The sequence below is a fragment of the Triticum dicoccoides genome, chromosome 7A, assembly GCF_002162155.2.
Source record: "Triticum dicoccoides isolate Atlit2015 ecotype Zavitan chromosome 7A, WEW_v2.0, whole genome shotgun sequence".
NCBI lineage: Eukaryota > Viridiplantae > Streptophyta > Magnoliopsida > Poales > Poaceae > Triticum > Triticum dicoccoides.
The window spans coordinates 301,751,438-301,766,311 of NC_041392.1; positions in this window are offsets into that span (position 1 = coordinate 301,751,438).

A 14,874-nucleotide genomic window follows, 5' to 3' on the forward strand; every position below is an offset into this window, starting at 1 on the left:
AAGAAGATCAGATATTGAAGAAGCAGCATGACCCTTGGGTTAACATCCCATGGTCACTGCTGCTAGAATCGTTTGTGGACTAAGTTGACAAAGCCTTTCGTACACGTCAACCTAGTAGACCCACAAGTCAGTCTCCAAATCTGTCCCAAACAGCATATGGCCTGAAATTTCTAGCCAGATTCAAATTAATTTAAAAACTAATCATACCTTAATTTAAATCCAATGAAATTTTATCCACGCAAAAACAATGAAATTTAAAATATCCAAATCGAAAGAAAAAAGTATTTTGGAACTAATTGCCTGTTTGCTGTATTTTTTCATTTTACAACCCATTTATTATTACTTATAGCCCATTTCTTATTACTTATAGCCCATTTATGGGCAAGAATGCATCCCTCCTCGTCTTGAAAGACTTCCGGCCCAGCAGGCTGTAGAAAAGCAAGTAGGCCTATGTTGGTTATTCTGCAAAAAACAAAATAGCTGGGCTAGCCATTTTCAGAAAGGAAAAAACTGGGCTGGTCATGTGGTAAACATATCAAATAAAAGCCTGGGCTAGACGGGCCATAGCTCCCGCACAACCTAGTTGATATCCTTTTCCGTCCCAAAAAAATATTGCGTGCGCTACTGGGTCCCGGGTGTTTGCCGCTCCTTGTGCAGTTATCTCGCTTATTGACTACGTTGACAGTGGCGTGCGACCCAGATGTCAGGAAACCATCAGGAGGAACCCTTTTTCTTGTAATAAAGGAGGCACTTGCTTGCCTACTGCCGTGATCCTGGTGGGTCCCTACTGTCATCCTCACCATGTACAGTCATCTCCTTATTCCTCTCGGTTGTTGACCATGTTGACAACACTAGAGGGCGGCGCCGCGGCGAGCGAACCAAGGCGGAGGACGATGGTGAGGCCTCGGACGGGAACGAACAGGAGTCGGGGAAGATGCGCAGAGTTTTAGGGTGTGATGTGGCCATGATGTGTGCGTGGCGGCATAGCCAGCCGTGGGAGGCGGGAGCAGGCGGTCCCCGCCGGCGCTGGTTTGGCTTTTGCGGCTGGAGGAAGAAGAGACTGAAGAAACACGAAAGACGTTGAATGTCAATCCAATGGTCAAGGTTGGCACAATCATTTGTTGACTAAGCCGACACCAAGTAGCATACTTTTTTTATATATAGGAAGAAAAGAAAAACTGGGCTCATTTGCCTGATAACATTCCCGAAACTGCGACCGTTCGGTCTTGCGTCGCAACTAAAACTATGAGGAAAATGTGTTTGTCTCCCGTCCTCCTCCCAGGGAACGTTCGCCACATAAGTGACTAGCACCCTTGGTTTTCAACCAAGAGGTCTTGGGTTCGAGTCCCAGGAACAATCAATTTTGTCCTCCTTCCTTCCTCGCAAAAAAGAGAAAGAAAATCAAAGACTTGAGAAGGCGTACAGAACAAGCTAGTCTACCAGTAAAGAGACATTGCTGAGTTTTAGAAAAAAGAGGGACGTGCTCCTATAGCTGGTTCGGATCCAAACCTAGACTATGACTATATATGGTGCTATGCTACTCTGCAAGTAATGAAACTGACATATCCAACGTTCGCTTCTCCTCTTCTCTACTTACTCTGCCTAGCATCAAAAGCTCTGGCTGTAGCAACCATTTTTTGTCCGCTGGCTGCTCGTCCACCTGCTCTTCAGCAGGCAACAACCAGATATGCGCCAAGTCGCCACCCGTACCATCGCCTGTGGGTCTCATCACACCCCCGTTGGCACATGCACCACAGTCGGTTGCTCATCGCAACCCGCTGCCGTTGGTGTGGTGCCACTGCTGCAAATCACGCAGAGTCATCCATCGTGTCTCAACAACAATCCTCAACCCTGGTCGAGTCTTATACAAATGCCTGAATCATGGGGTAATAATATGTTTAAGTGTTGTTCTGCTGCTTTCAGTTGTCGATTTTTTTAATAGTTTGGTTGATGATCTTCCAATTTGATTCGTGCAGAAAAGGGAAGATTCGTGTGATTTGTATTTCTAGGAAGTTGCTGATGTGGGGGAATGCAACTACACTGATTATTTGGTTAGCCAAGGAATCCAAATACCAGCAGGTTGAGGTGTTGGACAAGTAACTGAAGGAACGGCAGAAGAGGAAGATGCAGAGCAGAAGGTTAAAGATGTAGTTCCTCTGATCATGGCCAAGCAATAGCTGCTGAATGGCCTTGAAGGCAATGAGGAGATGAAAGAGCTTGTGAAGATAATGGGCAAAATCGATGTGCTCTGTAGGATGATTGTCTCTTTATTTGAAGTGTATGTAGCACTCGTGATGTATTCAGTGGCTATGACATGAGCACTTTGCTGAAACTAGTAATGAATGAAACCTATTTAGCAGGACAGGTGTAGTGTTGTGAACATCCAATGATTTTTATTAACGGAAATTGGGGGGGGTATCCCCTTTTGCTCATAAGTAAATAAATAACAGAGACCCTTTTGCTAATAAATAAATAAATTAGCAGAGGCCCTGTCGGGCCAGCTTTGTTCCCATTTGAAGACGTCGAGCAAATTGCAGTCCAACAACAAACTATGTCATGAAATACAAGATTCACAGCCAAATATGAGTACAACTCAACAACAATGTCATCATGTTTTAGTCTTCATACAATCACTAAACACAAATCAACATACATAATAAGTGATGTTCTCACAGCAGAATACTAAACAACAAGTTCATCAGGTCTCAGTTGTCATAGCAAACACAATTTCACATAGGAGATAAAAAAACTTCTTTTGACAGGTAAATATGACAAAAGCAATCTAATCATCATCCGCAGCAGCAACATCAACATCTTCGCCATGTGTATCAGTCTGAATCGTAATCCCCCCAGTGTCATCATCTTCTTCATCCTCAATGTCCTCGAACATTGGCGTCTTATTGATCAACTCTCGTATGTCCACAGCCCGACAGGCAATCTTTTCGCCACCGTCATTGACATGATGGTTCTCAAAGATATTAGAAACATCTGTGGAATCTTCTACATCCGGAGCAGTGTAAGCATCATCTTGTTGTGCAACTTCATTAAACGAATTCCTCTGCTCAAACCTTTGCAATACTCTCCAGTCATCGCTACGTGCAAATGTGTCTTCCAAGAAAATACCTGTGTTGCTTGATTTGCCAAAATAAAAGGCTCGTAGGTCTGGTATGCTGCCTTGACATTGATGGATTTGAAATAATCATCAGCTCTGGGTTTTGCTATTTTGATTTATTCATGGAGTCTCTTGTGGAGGAACTTCAACAACTATGGAGGGGTGTTCTCACTCGAGACCTATATATCAGCCCACCAGCTGATTTCTTTCTGCGTGATGTTATAATTTGGTGCATCCATGATTATTCGACTTTGGGCACTATGTCAGGGTGAACGACACATGGTTACAATGCATGTGTTCGTTGTGAAAGGAATCATCTGTCATACGCAATACTTAGCAAGATCTGTTATGTTGGACACCGCCATTTCCTTGCCAATGACAAGTCGTGTCCTACAAAATACCGAAGATATGCGTTGAATGCAAAGCATGAAAACCATGATGCGCCAAAAAGGCTCACCGCCGATGAGTTGCAAGTGGAATTAGAGAAGGTCGGGCATATTACACCAGGAAACCACCCTGATAATGGTACTGGGAAAAGGAAGCGTGGCAGGGCAGAAGAGAGATTATTGTTTACCCGCAGGTCCACTTTTTGGGACTTGGAGTATTGGAAAAATTTGGATCTGCGGCATAATCTTGATGCGATGCACATCGAGAAAAATATATGTGACAACATTATCAGTACACTTCTTAATATTGAAGGCAAGATGAAAGATACCTTAAAATCTAGGATTGATTTGACACACCTGGGTATTAGAAAGGATTTGCAGGTGGAAGATGAAGGTAACCACGGGATATGGCACCAGTTGTGTACGTCCTGGACAAGGTAAAAAGAAAAGAATTCTGCGAGGTCCTGTCATGTGTGAGATTCCCACATGGATTTGCTTCCAACCATAAAAAGAGAGTCAGTGCAGATGGAAACAAGGTACAAGGGTTGAAAACTCATAACTGCCATGTCCTACTTCGAAGGGTTTTACCTGTTATCCTTAGAGGATTGGGCCGCCCTGACTTATACATAGCAATTGTAGAGTTGGGACAATTCTTCAGGGAACTCTGCAGTAGAAATATCAGGATAGATGCTTTGGAGCATCTTAGAGACAATATACCAACTATCCTATGCGACCTTGAGAAGATATATCCTCTAGCCTTCTTTGATGTGATGGTGCATTTGGCTGTTCATCTACCTAATGAGGCACTACTTAGAAGTTCAGTACAGTATGGCTGGATGTACCCTATTGAAAGGCGGCTAGGCACTTTCAAGAGCTATGTTAGGAACAGAGCTAGACCTGAGGGTTCCATTGCAGAGGCCTACATTGCTACAGAAGCGTTGACATTCTGCTCAAAATACATTGAAACAACTGATCAGCTTAGCAAAGAGGTGGGTGAAGACAATCCCGGGCTCAATGTTTTCGATTGTTCTGTTCAAGTTACAGGGAAGAGTCGACAAGATGACAAACCTAAAGATTTGGACAAAATGGTTTGGTATGTGTTGAATAACTATCCTAAGATTCTACCTTATATCGAGTAAGTGCTAAGTACTGCATCTTATACATCATAATATACTAAACTTGCAGCACATTCTTATATATTTAGATGTTTGACGCAATCACTATGTTGTGCAGCATCTACAAAAAGGAGTTACTACCGCAAAATCCAAGAAACATTGACAAACTGGTTATGGCAGGATTTGTGAAATGGTTCAAGAGCCAAGTAAGCCTTTGAAATGCACTGTTAGTTTTTTAATATATTAAGTACATAAGATGATCAGCTTGTATATTTTCTAACCATAGGTTAAGAAGATGTGGGAGGATGGGCAGGCAGCTAATGATGCCCTTTACGCACTAGCAATGGGTCTTGATACTCGGGTAAGACATTATGGATCTTGTGTTGTTGGAGATGTGCGCTACAACACCCTTGCACGCGATGAAGGCAGGAAGACACAACACAGTGCCATCATGAGCACAGATAAGTACAACGAATAGACAACTGAAACGTTTTGCTTTTGAACGTACAATATACTCCTCCGATCCTTTCTAGTTTACATATAAGTTTTATGTGTAGTCAAAGTATCTCTACTTTGATCAAACTTACAAAAAAAGTATCAACATTCAACAACGCCCAATCAATATTGTTAGATTGGTACATACTCCTAGATTTGTATTCAAACAGAGATTGTTCAAAGACGTGAATGTGATTGTTCTCACGCAAGCTCTTCCTACTAGGATTTCTCCACGTATAGTCAGTCCAATAGTAACTTTTTTAAGCTCCCTGTCCAATAGTAGTAGTGGAGTACTGACAACATCTGTAGTAGAGTATGTAGTGCTCATAGTACTAGTAGTATACTCCCTCTGTTTTTATGTACTTCGCATAAAACAGAGGGAGTACTAGTAACACTCGACCGACCTCTCTCTCTTCTAGTAGTAGTATAAATGACACAGACGGGGGAGGGGGAGGGACGTCGGTTTTCTCTCAACTGCGGTCCAACAAGCGAGCGAAAATGCAAGACGAATCGTGTTCCATTCAGTCAGCGATGTGGAGGGTCTAGCGTGCCGGGGTGCAACGCGAATGTAACATGAGCGATGTATAGTCAAAACCGATTGACCGGTCATCATCAGAACAACTATTCCACTAGAATCTTCGCTGGTCAGCCTATGCCAACCACTGCCCCAAAACCACACCTCCTCTCCAGCCCATTCCCCCACCTTTCGATCCCCTAGCCTGCATCAAGCGTCCCCTAGTTAGTCGGAAAGGCATGGTGCGCCGCAAGGTCATGTACTACAAGATGCTGACACCGGAGAGCTGCGTAGAAATAGCGATGGCGGTCGGCGCCACAGACCTCTGTTCCCAAGCTTGCTTTGTGGCGGGCCAATCCCTAAGTTCTGCAGAGCTAAGCTCCGAGGAGGAGGAAGCCGATCCAATGTTCATGGCCGAGATCACGGCGCAGAAGGCCCCCGATGCGTATGAGACGATGGACGTTGACTTCATGCTGGCGTCTGGGTCCCCCATGGTGCAGGCGGACCAGCGGTTCAACCCGGTGATACTAAAGGAGGACCGGGAGGTGGGGGCTCAACTCTACGCAAAGCGTGCGGATGCCGCTGCCATCGAGGCCCTCCTGCAGGCGGAACCGGATGTCATGGATGTGAACCGGGCAACAGAGTGATGTCTACTATGCAACTTTATCCTTGTAGACATTGTTGGGCCTCCAAGTGTAGTGTTTTGTAGGACAGTAGAAAATTTCCCTCAAGTGGATGACCTAAGGTTTGTCAATCCGTGGGAGGCGTAGGTTGAAGATGGTCTCTCTCAAACAACCCTGCAACAAAATAACAAAGAGTCTCTTGTGTCCCCAACACACCCAATAAAATGGTAAATTGTATAGGTGCACTAGTTCGGCGAAGAAATGGTGATACAAGTGCAATATGGATGGTAGATATAGGTTTTTGTAATCTGAAAATATAAAAACAGGAAGGTAGCAAGTGGAAAAAGTGAGCAAAAACGGTATTGCAATGCTTGGAAACAAGGCCTAGGGTTCATACTTTCACTAGTGCAAGTTCTCTCAACAATGATAGCATAATTAGATCATATAACAATCCCTCAACGTGCAACAAAGAGTCACTCCAAAGTCACTAATAGCGGAGAACAAACGAAGAGATTATTGTAGGGTACGAAACCACCTCAAAGTTATTCTTTCTGATCGATCTATTGGGATATTCCTATAAGTGTCACAAACAGCCCTAGAGTTCATACTAAAATAACACCTTAAGATACACATAAACCAAAACCCTAATGTCACCTAGATACTCCAATGTCACCACAAGTATCCGCGGGTTTGATTATATGATATGCATCACACAATCTCAGATTCATCTATTCCAACCAACACAAAGAACTTCAAAGAGTGCCCGAAAGTTTCTACCAAAGAGTCAAGACAAAAATGTGTGCCAACCCCTATGCATAAGTTCACAAGGTCACAGAACCCGCAAGTTGATCACCAAAACATACATCAAGTAGATCACGTGAATATTCCATTGTCACCACAGATAAGCACATGCAGGACATACATCAAGTGTTCTCAAATCCTTAAAGACTCAATCCGATAAGATAACTTCAAAGGGAAAACTCAATCCATTACAAGAAGGTAGACGGGGAGAAACATCATAAGATCCAACTATAATAGCAAAGCTCGCGGTACATCAAGATCGTGACAAATCAAGAACACGAGAGAGAGAGAGAGATCAAACACATACCTACTGGTACATACCCTCAGCCCCAAGGGTGAACTACTCCCTCCTCATCATGGAGAGCGCCGGGATGATGAAGATGGCCACCGGTAATGGTTTCCCCCTTCAGCAGGGTTCCAGAACAGGCTCTCGATTGGTTTTTCTTGGCTACAGAGGCTTGCGGCGGCAGAACTCCCGATCTATGTTCTGTTCTGGAGTTTGGGGGATATATAAGAGGTGTTCGTGTCGAGAACAAGTCAGGGGGGGTCCACGAGTCAACCACAAGGTCGGAGGGCGAGCCCGGGGGGTGGGAGCGCCCTCCACTCTTGTGGATGACTTGGGACTCTTCTGTCCCAACTCTTTTGCTTCGAGGGCTTCTTTTGGTCCAAAAATAATCTCCGTAAATTTTCAGGTCAATTGGACTCCGTTTGATATTCGTTTTCTATGAAACTCAAAAACAAGGTAAAAACAGAAACTGGCACTGGGCTCTAGGTTAATAGGTTAGTCCCGAAAATCATATAAAATAGCATATAAAACATCCAAGATAGATAATATAATAGCATGGAGCAATCAAAAATTATAGATACGCTGGAGAGGTATCACGGAGGCTCAACTTGACGCGGAGCGCGCGGATGCCGCTGCCATCGAGGCCCTCCTACAGGCAGAACTAGACATCCTGGACTTGAACCGGGCGACGGAGGCTCAACTGGACGCGGAGCGTGCGGATGCCGCTGCCATCGAGGCCCTCCTGCAGGCGACACTAGACGTCCTGGACTTGAATTAGGCGGTGCTCGCGTCCGTGCAGAGTGCCCGCACGCTTTGCGTGAACGAGTAGCTGGAGGCCGATGACAACCACGGTGCGGAGACACACGTCGGCAACTACGGCTGGTTCACGCCGGTAGCAAAAGATGACGAGCCTGTATCATTCCGTGAGCAGTGATAGTTTTTCTTTATGTTGTTGTTTTTAGGGATCTGTTGTTGTGTAAAAACATATATTTATGCAAGTCGCCTGACTTTCATCATTTGGGTCAGTCGACCATTTCAGGCGGTTGGATGAATATCCTACGTCTCCTAACCCTTCTTCCTCACATCTTCTTCTTCCCCAACAGACCACTGCACGGGCCATAGAGATCTTCCCCAACATGTAGTTGGATAAACATACTGTGTGAACAAAAATTATGTGTCAGCGGTAGGATGGCTGAGTTTGGTTTGATCACATGCGGTATCACGTGTCAGTGAGGGTGTGTTCCCTTGGTTGGGTTTGCGGCGTGCAGGAGCGACTGTGTGAGGGTGCGGTGCGACCGCGACAGCCGTGCTCAAGTGTACCTCCTTTTCATTCTGAAAACTTTAGGCAAGCTTGGCAAAAATGTGTTGCGAAGTATGGCAATGCAAGGCCTAGACCTAAACAGGATAGAAGTACGTAGGTAGGAGTACTACTTGTGTTAAAAAAGAAAGGCGTGGTTTTCCTTCACGAGATTGATCGATACAAATCCTCATTTGACATGTCAATTAATGTGTATTTTTTCTCCAACGCCCAAAGAGCTAACCATCTCACTCCTCATCGCTTGATTAATGCAGTGCCAAGCCTTCTCACTTCCGCATGCATGCGAGGGTATACTAATGTCCTTGGTTGCTAGTATGAGGCAAACCCCATCAATTTTGCCTCGATTAGTGTTAGTGGCCTTCTGCAAATTGTAATTTTGATATACTGCCCTTGTGTACAAAAAATGGAGGTAGTAACTATTTGACTTCCTTCCCCATTCCGACGATGTCAACGATATCTCGAACGTTGTGGTATGGCGAAGTGCGTTCGACGGAGAACACCATTAAGGGAGACCATAGTAAGTCGTTCACAAGTTCGCGTGCAAGCCGAGACAACCGCCTTATTTGCATCCAGGAAGTCCGTTGAACCAAAGGATGCGTAAATGTAATTGTACTACACAATTGCGTCATCCGTCCAGCTTAGTGCGGTAAGGTGGTTTCTCGAAGAAGACGATGGAGAAGCGGAGTCAGTGAAGAGTGAAATGATGGTTTCCTCTTCCGTGCTTTGTGATTTGACGCCTTACTAATTGCGATTTGTGATAGAAGGGACAGGGGAGTAGACTATGTGCTCTATATTGTACATGCGTCCAAGCACGGGAGAAAGAGGAGAGAGGTTGCATTTTTCTATTCCTTCAATCAATCAATCAATCAATTAGAGAGCTTCGGTTCCATCTTTTTGGCTTTGGCAGCACCATCCACAATGGTTCCCATTGATGCCAAAACCAATTTCCACATTTGGCTACACATTGTGGATGCCCTTAACCGTACCACTTGGTTTTGCTCCTGTGTGCTATCTATACAAATCTCAATTATATTGATCTAAAAAATTATAGTATCAAGATTAGTAAAAGGGGTGATTTTGCCACATAGATGGCGGGAGAGGTTTCTTATTTTTAGAGTACGTTCGCCTGGTGGTTTTCTAACATGCGGTCCCACGTGTAAGTGATTTCCCAAGCCGGTCCGCGTCCCACATGAGGCAGAACAACGACAGAAGCAACACATGGTTAACTTGAGGAAGATGAGGGAGAAGCAGATTCAACAACAAGTGAAATGATGGTTGCATCGTCCCTCCAACTTCTTTTTTTAGCATTATTACTTCATCCCTCCAACTTAACTGCGGGAAAGGTGCAACTTTGTGATTTGACTCCTCATTGCTCATTACTACACCGGCGCCATGACTGGGGTGCTTCACCCTTGCTGCTCTGCACTGTTATTTCGGTATGGCACGTGGACCCGGTTGCTTGATGTCCCACATGTCGGCGAAAGGGACTAGAACATTTATGAAAGCGAGTGCTCCACTCTTATGACGGAGGAGTACACGACACGACGACCCAGTGAACTATTACTTGTACTGTAGTACTACTATACTTTTGTTGTTTCGCACGATCCATCGTTACAAACCCGATTAAACAGGCAAGGGCGGGTTTTTTCCTGCGCAGTAGATGATACTAGCCATACATTTCAAAAGCAATTTTAATGTATGCAAACTGAATAATTTAAGTAACAATATGAGATCTAGTAAAACTAAAAATAGATATGATTTATTGTGTTAGAGTGTAGTTGTAGTGCTGTATTGCATAGTTGTTAGATGTAACATGCGAGAACGTGTAGAGATGTACTTTTGGAGGGCCTACAGAGAGAAATTGGGCATAAAGTGGATTCAAATATTTGTATTCGTCTTCATAGCATTTGTAACTCATATCCACAGTTTGTAAAGTAAACGTGAATACAACAAAAATGGGGTGGCGCGCGCTAATATACACACTGGCACGTTGGCCTACTTGGCTCCAAAGAGAGTGCGAGAGAAGAGATAAATACATGGGTGGTCAGTGTATTTCAAGCGAAAAGCGTAATACGGTCACCGAACTTTAGAATACGCTCATTACGGCCACTATATACATTTTGCAGTGATTATATGGTCACTTGCTCACCGCTCAGCATCGGATTGCACTATGTTGACCGCCCAAAAGTCTGCGTGGCACTATGTTGACTAGTTAAATTGACCGTGTTCCTTGTGGGCCCCACCTTTCAGTTCGCATAGGAAAAAGGTCAGATAAACAAAAATTTATGCAGGCGCGACAAGACTCCAACCCGTGCGTGGGAACCACCTGGTTGTGTATGTGTCTGTCAGGGCCTGATGTGTGCTCATGCACGTGTAGGTTGAGCACTTGAGTGTGAGAGTGTGTGTTGGTCGTGTTGTGTGTGCATGCAAGCGTGTGTGTGTGCGCATGTGCTACTTCTTGAGCTTGCGTTAGTTTTTCCCTTGAAAAGGAAAGGGTGATGCAGCAAATGTATATATCCCACCATGACCGGGGTCTTCTTTAACCGAAGCTTATTATTATTCCGAGCCTGGAGCTCACAATATAAGTATCTTTTGCTGATATATATCCTTTTTGCCATTATATGCACCTCTTTGACTTAAGATTTTGCCAAGCTGGGTTGCCTGGCTCCTGTGTTTATGCCCTATGTTCCCCGATTGTTCGGCTATGGCGTAAAGGGAGCACCTCTGTGATTGTTACAAACGGGTCACCGGACATGTACCTCAGACGGGTGAAGCCGAAAGCTAGCGTTCTTAAGAGAATACATGGTCAGCAATCAAATGACAGATTGTTACATTATTGTAACTACTCCAACACCGCGGCACGCGTAATTGCAGCATGCCAACCCAAGGAAAGGAATCCTTAACAGAACTATTTTCCTTGGAAGATGTTTCTTACATATGTAATATAACATACAACCCGAACTAAAGCTTCTTGTCTATTTGAGCACAATGACTGGGTTGCCTAGTTTCCGGACATGATAAATGCTTCTTTTCAAAAAGTATCCGGAAACACCCCACCATTTTTTGGGTTCGGTGGTTAAAGCCAAAAGTCCGCGATGACAGACTCTTTGCATGTTCGGATAAAGGTACAGGTTCATTAATACACTCAATCATAAACCTATTCCTTATATGTTCCATCTATAAGAATATCTAATTTACAGTCTTCCTGCGAATACTTTGCAGCTACCATTACTTGGTCATACACCAAATTAACAGGAATTTCTTTCCTGTCTAATCCTTGTGGTCCCACTCAGGCCATATGACTTGGATTCATTTTGGTGAAATGTGTCTTCACCATGGCCCAGGCTTCTCGTGCACCTTCGCGGTAGGGGGATGTCTTCCATAGCTCGAACCGGCACCGGGCACCTTTGAACAGGTCTGCCAGGCTCTCCATACTTTCTGGAGGGGTGTCAGATGGCCATAAGGCCTTCACCATACTTTTCATGGCTTTTCAGGCCCGAGCATGTACCACGGACAGTTCCTTCAACACGTCGCCTTGAAATCTAGATACTTCTTCCTCCGGTCGTCCAGTCAATAGGCATGCGGCAACAGATTCATGACATTCGAATTAAGGGATTACACATGAGCACCTAGGATGGTTCTAAATGAGAGAGGAAGACAAACGAACATGTCGCCTTTTAGCCTCTCATGTTCCTTTTGAGTTGCTGACAACTGAGCCTTTAAGCTCTCTATCTCTGCGGATAGTTTGTCTTTTTCCCCGTCATGTTTACTCTTCCCAGATGCACTCGTTGTGACATTTTTTATTTCCGCCAACTCGGCAGTGACAGCATTTAACTGCATCTGATTCGCTTCTAGCTCCTGGGATAGTGCGGTATTTTTATCTTTCAGAACCTGCGGGTCGTGGCAATCCTTAAATCGGTTTACTTCACCACTTCAAGTCTCGGGGGCTACTGGCACATAACTATCAAAAATTGCGTAAACCTTTACCTGTATATCCTTCAAGAACAGCTGAATGACTCCGGCAAGTCCGCCTTGAGCGGCCCGGAGATATGCTGTCACACCCCGACCGTTAAGCTACAGTAACCACACACTAATGGTGCCAGGTCATCATGATTATTGTTTTCTAAACCTCACTTTTATCCAAACCGAATTCAAATTCAAAGTAAAATAAAGTCAAATTATTATCTCTTCAAACGGTAAAACAAAAATGTTCGATGGTTTGCAAATATTCACTAACTAATTATCAGGGAGAAACCAACATTAATAAAGTGTTTAATTGCCCTAAAAGAATTAAAATGGGGGCCAAATCTTTACTAAAATGACCTTTCAAAATTATAGGAATTCTAAAATATTTTATTTAAAATCCCAAGACTTATTTTGGTAGTACTAAATAACGCCTAGTATTTGATTTGACAAATTGTATATTTTACCAAAGCCTTTTGTTGGTTAAACTAATAGAAACAGTAGCTAAAGTAAAACAAAAAATGTAACAAACAAAAGGCCTACCTAACTATTGTGCATCTGGGCCCTAGTGGCCACAGAGCACAAAAGGCCCAACCCAGCCGTGCCTTCTCCTTCCTTCCTGTTCACAGGACACCATGGCGCGCATCTGGCCACCATGGCTGCGGTTGGACGCATGCTGGCCATCCCACGGCTCCTTTGTCGGTTAAGGTCGAGCTAGACCCCCCTACAAAACCCTAGCGCCACTCCCTCTTGCACTTCTCCCCCTCTTCCCCTAAATTCCCCGTGATGCTCGTTCGAGTGTAGTCGCCGCCGCACTACCACCGTGCACATGACCACCGTTCGCCACTCGCCACACCGACGAGTCCAGGGGGCTCCAACGCCACCGCTTTCGTCTTTTACACTGCTAGGTGCCTCCCATAGATGTTGGGAGCCTCTATACCGAGCCCTGTGAGGTCGCCTTCAACCTCTGCCTTGCCGGACCATGCCGCTCGACTCGTCGCCGATGAAGCCTCCCCGAGCCCGCTGCCCTTCCCTGCAGAATCTCCGTGAGGCCGCGCTCCCCTCGACCCCCTTTCCCCCTCCGTTCCCGTGCACATAACAGTAGTCTCCTCCAACACCGTAGCTCGTCGCCGCGGTTGACCTCACCGCCATGGCCATAGCCCGCGAAGCTCGCATTTGAGCTCGCACTCGTGCTCGCCGCCCCGTGCTGCGCTGCTCCCTGCCCCGCACTACAGCAGCTACCGGCGCCGCTGCTGCAGCTCCGCATTGGCCCGCGCACCACCGCTCGTCATCGCATCGCGCCCGCTGTCCGCACCTGCTGCTCCTGCCATCACCTGCGCGCGGCCCAGCTGACCCTTGGCAGTGCCCACGCCCATAGACTCGTGCAACTTCCCCGTGCGCGCCCACCATCGCCGCCGCTCCCCCCGCTCCCATGCCGCTGTAACATCCCAAATTTTCAATTTGGAATGTTATACATTAGATCATCATGCATATCATATTTTCTTGTATTTTGCCCGATCCTAGGAATTTCACACAACTCAAGGACCTTCGGAGAGAGTTGGAGATTTCGTTATTTTCATATTTGAGAGTTTTCTCGAATTTGAAAAGAGGATCATTTGATTCATTTATTTCATCTTCAATAATTTTTCCGGTGTCAAAATATATGAGAGAGGGAATAATATGACTTTCCCAAAATTTAGGAAAAATGAAGATCTAATGGATAAATCAATTTTTGTTTTTCGGTGTTTTGTTTGCTTTTTCTTTGGATAGGGAAAAACGCGCGTTTTCGAAAATTGCATTTTAGGTCCGGAGTAAAGTTCATTTTGTTCGGCTCATTTTTAGGAGTCGGGGAAAATTTACTTTAGAAATTTTGGAGTTCGTTTAGATTTTCTTTTCTGTGTTTTTCTGCGCGCGAAACCGTTAAAAAAAAGGAGCAGCGCCCCGCCTGGGCCAAAGGCCCAGCCGGCCGGCCACCCCAGCCTCGCGCACGCGCTAGCGCAGGCAGCCAGGCAGCGCCGCCGCCTCTTGCCCTCTAGGCCGAATCCTAGTAGGATTCTTAGCTCCCTTTCCTTTGTTCCGTTTTTCTTTTTTTTTTCTTCTAGGATTCCTTTTCCTACTCTATTTCTTGTCCCCTACCCGAAGAAACCCCCTCCCCTCACCAATATAAATACCCCAACACCCCCGCTCTAAACTCATCAAATCAAACCCCAAGCCCTCCACCGCACCCCACACCCGCGCCGCCGCCCTTGTGCCCCGCCGCC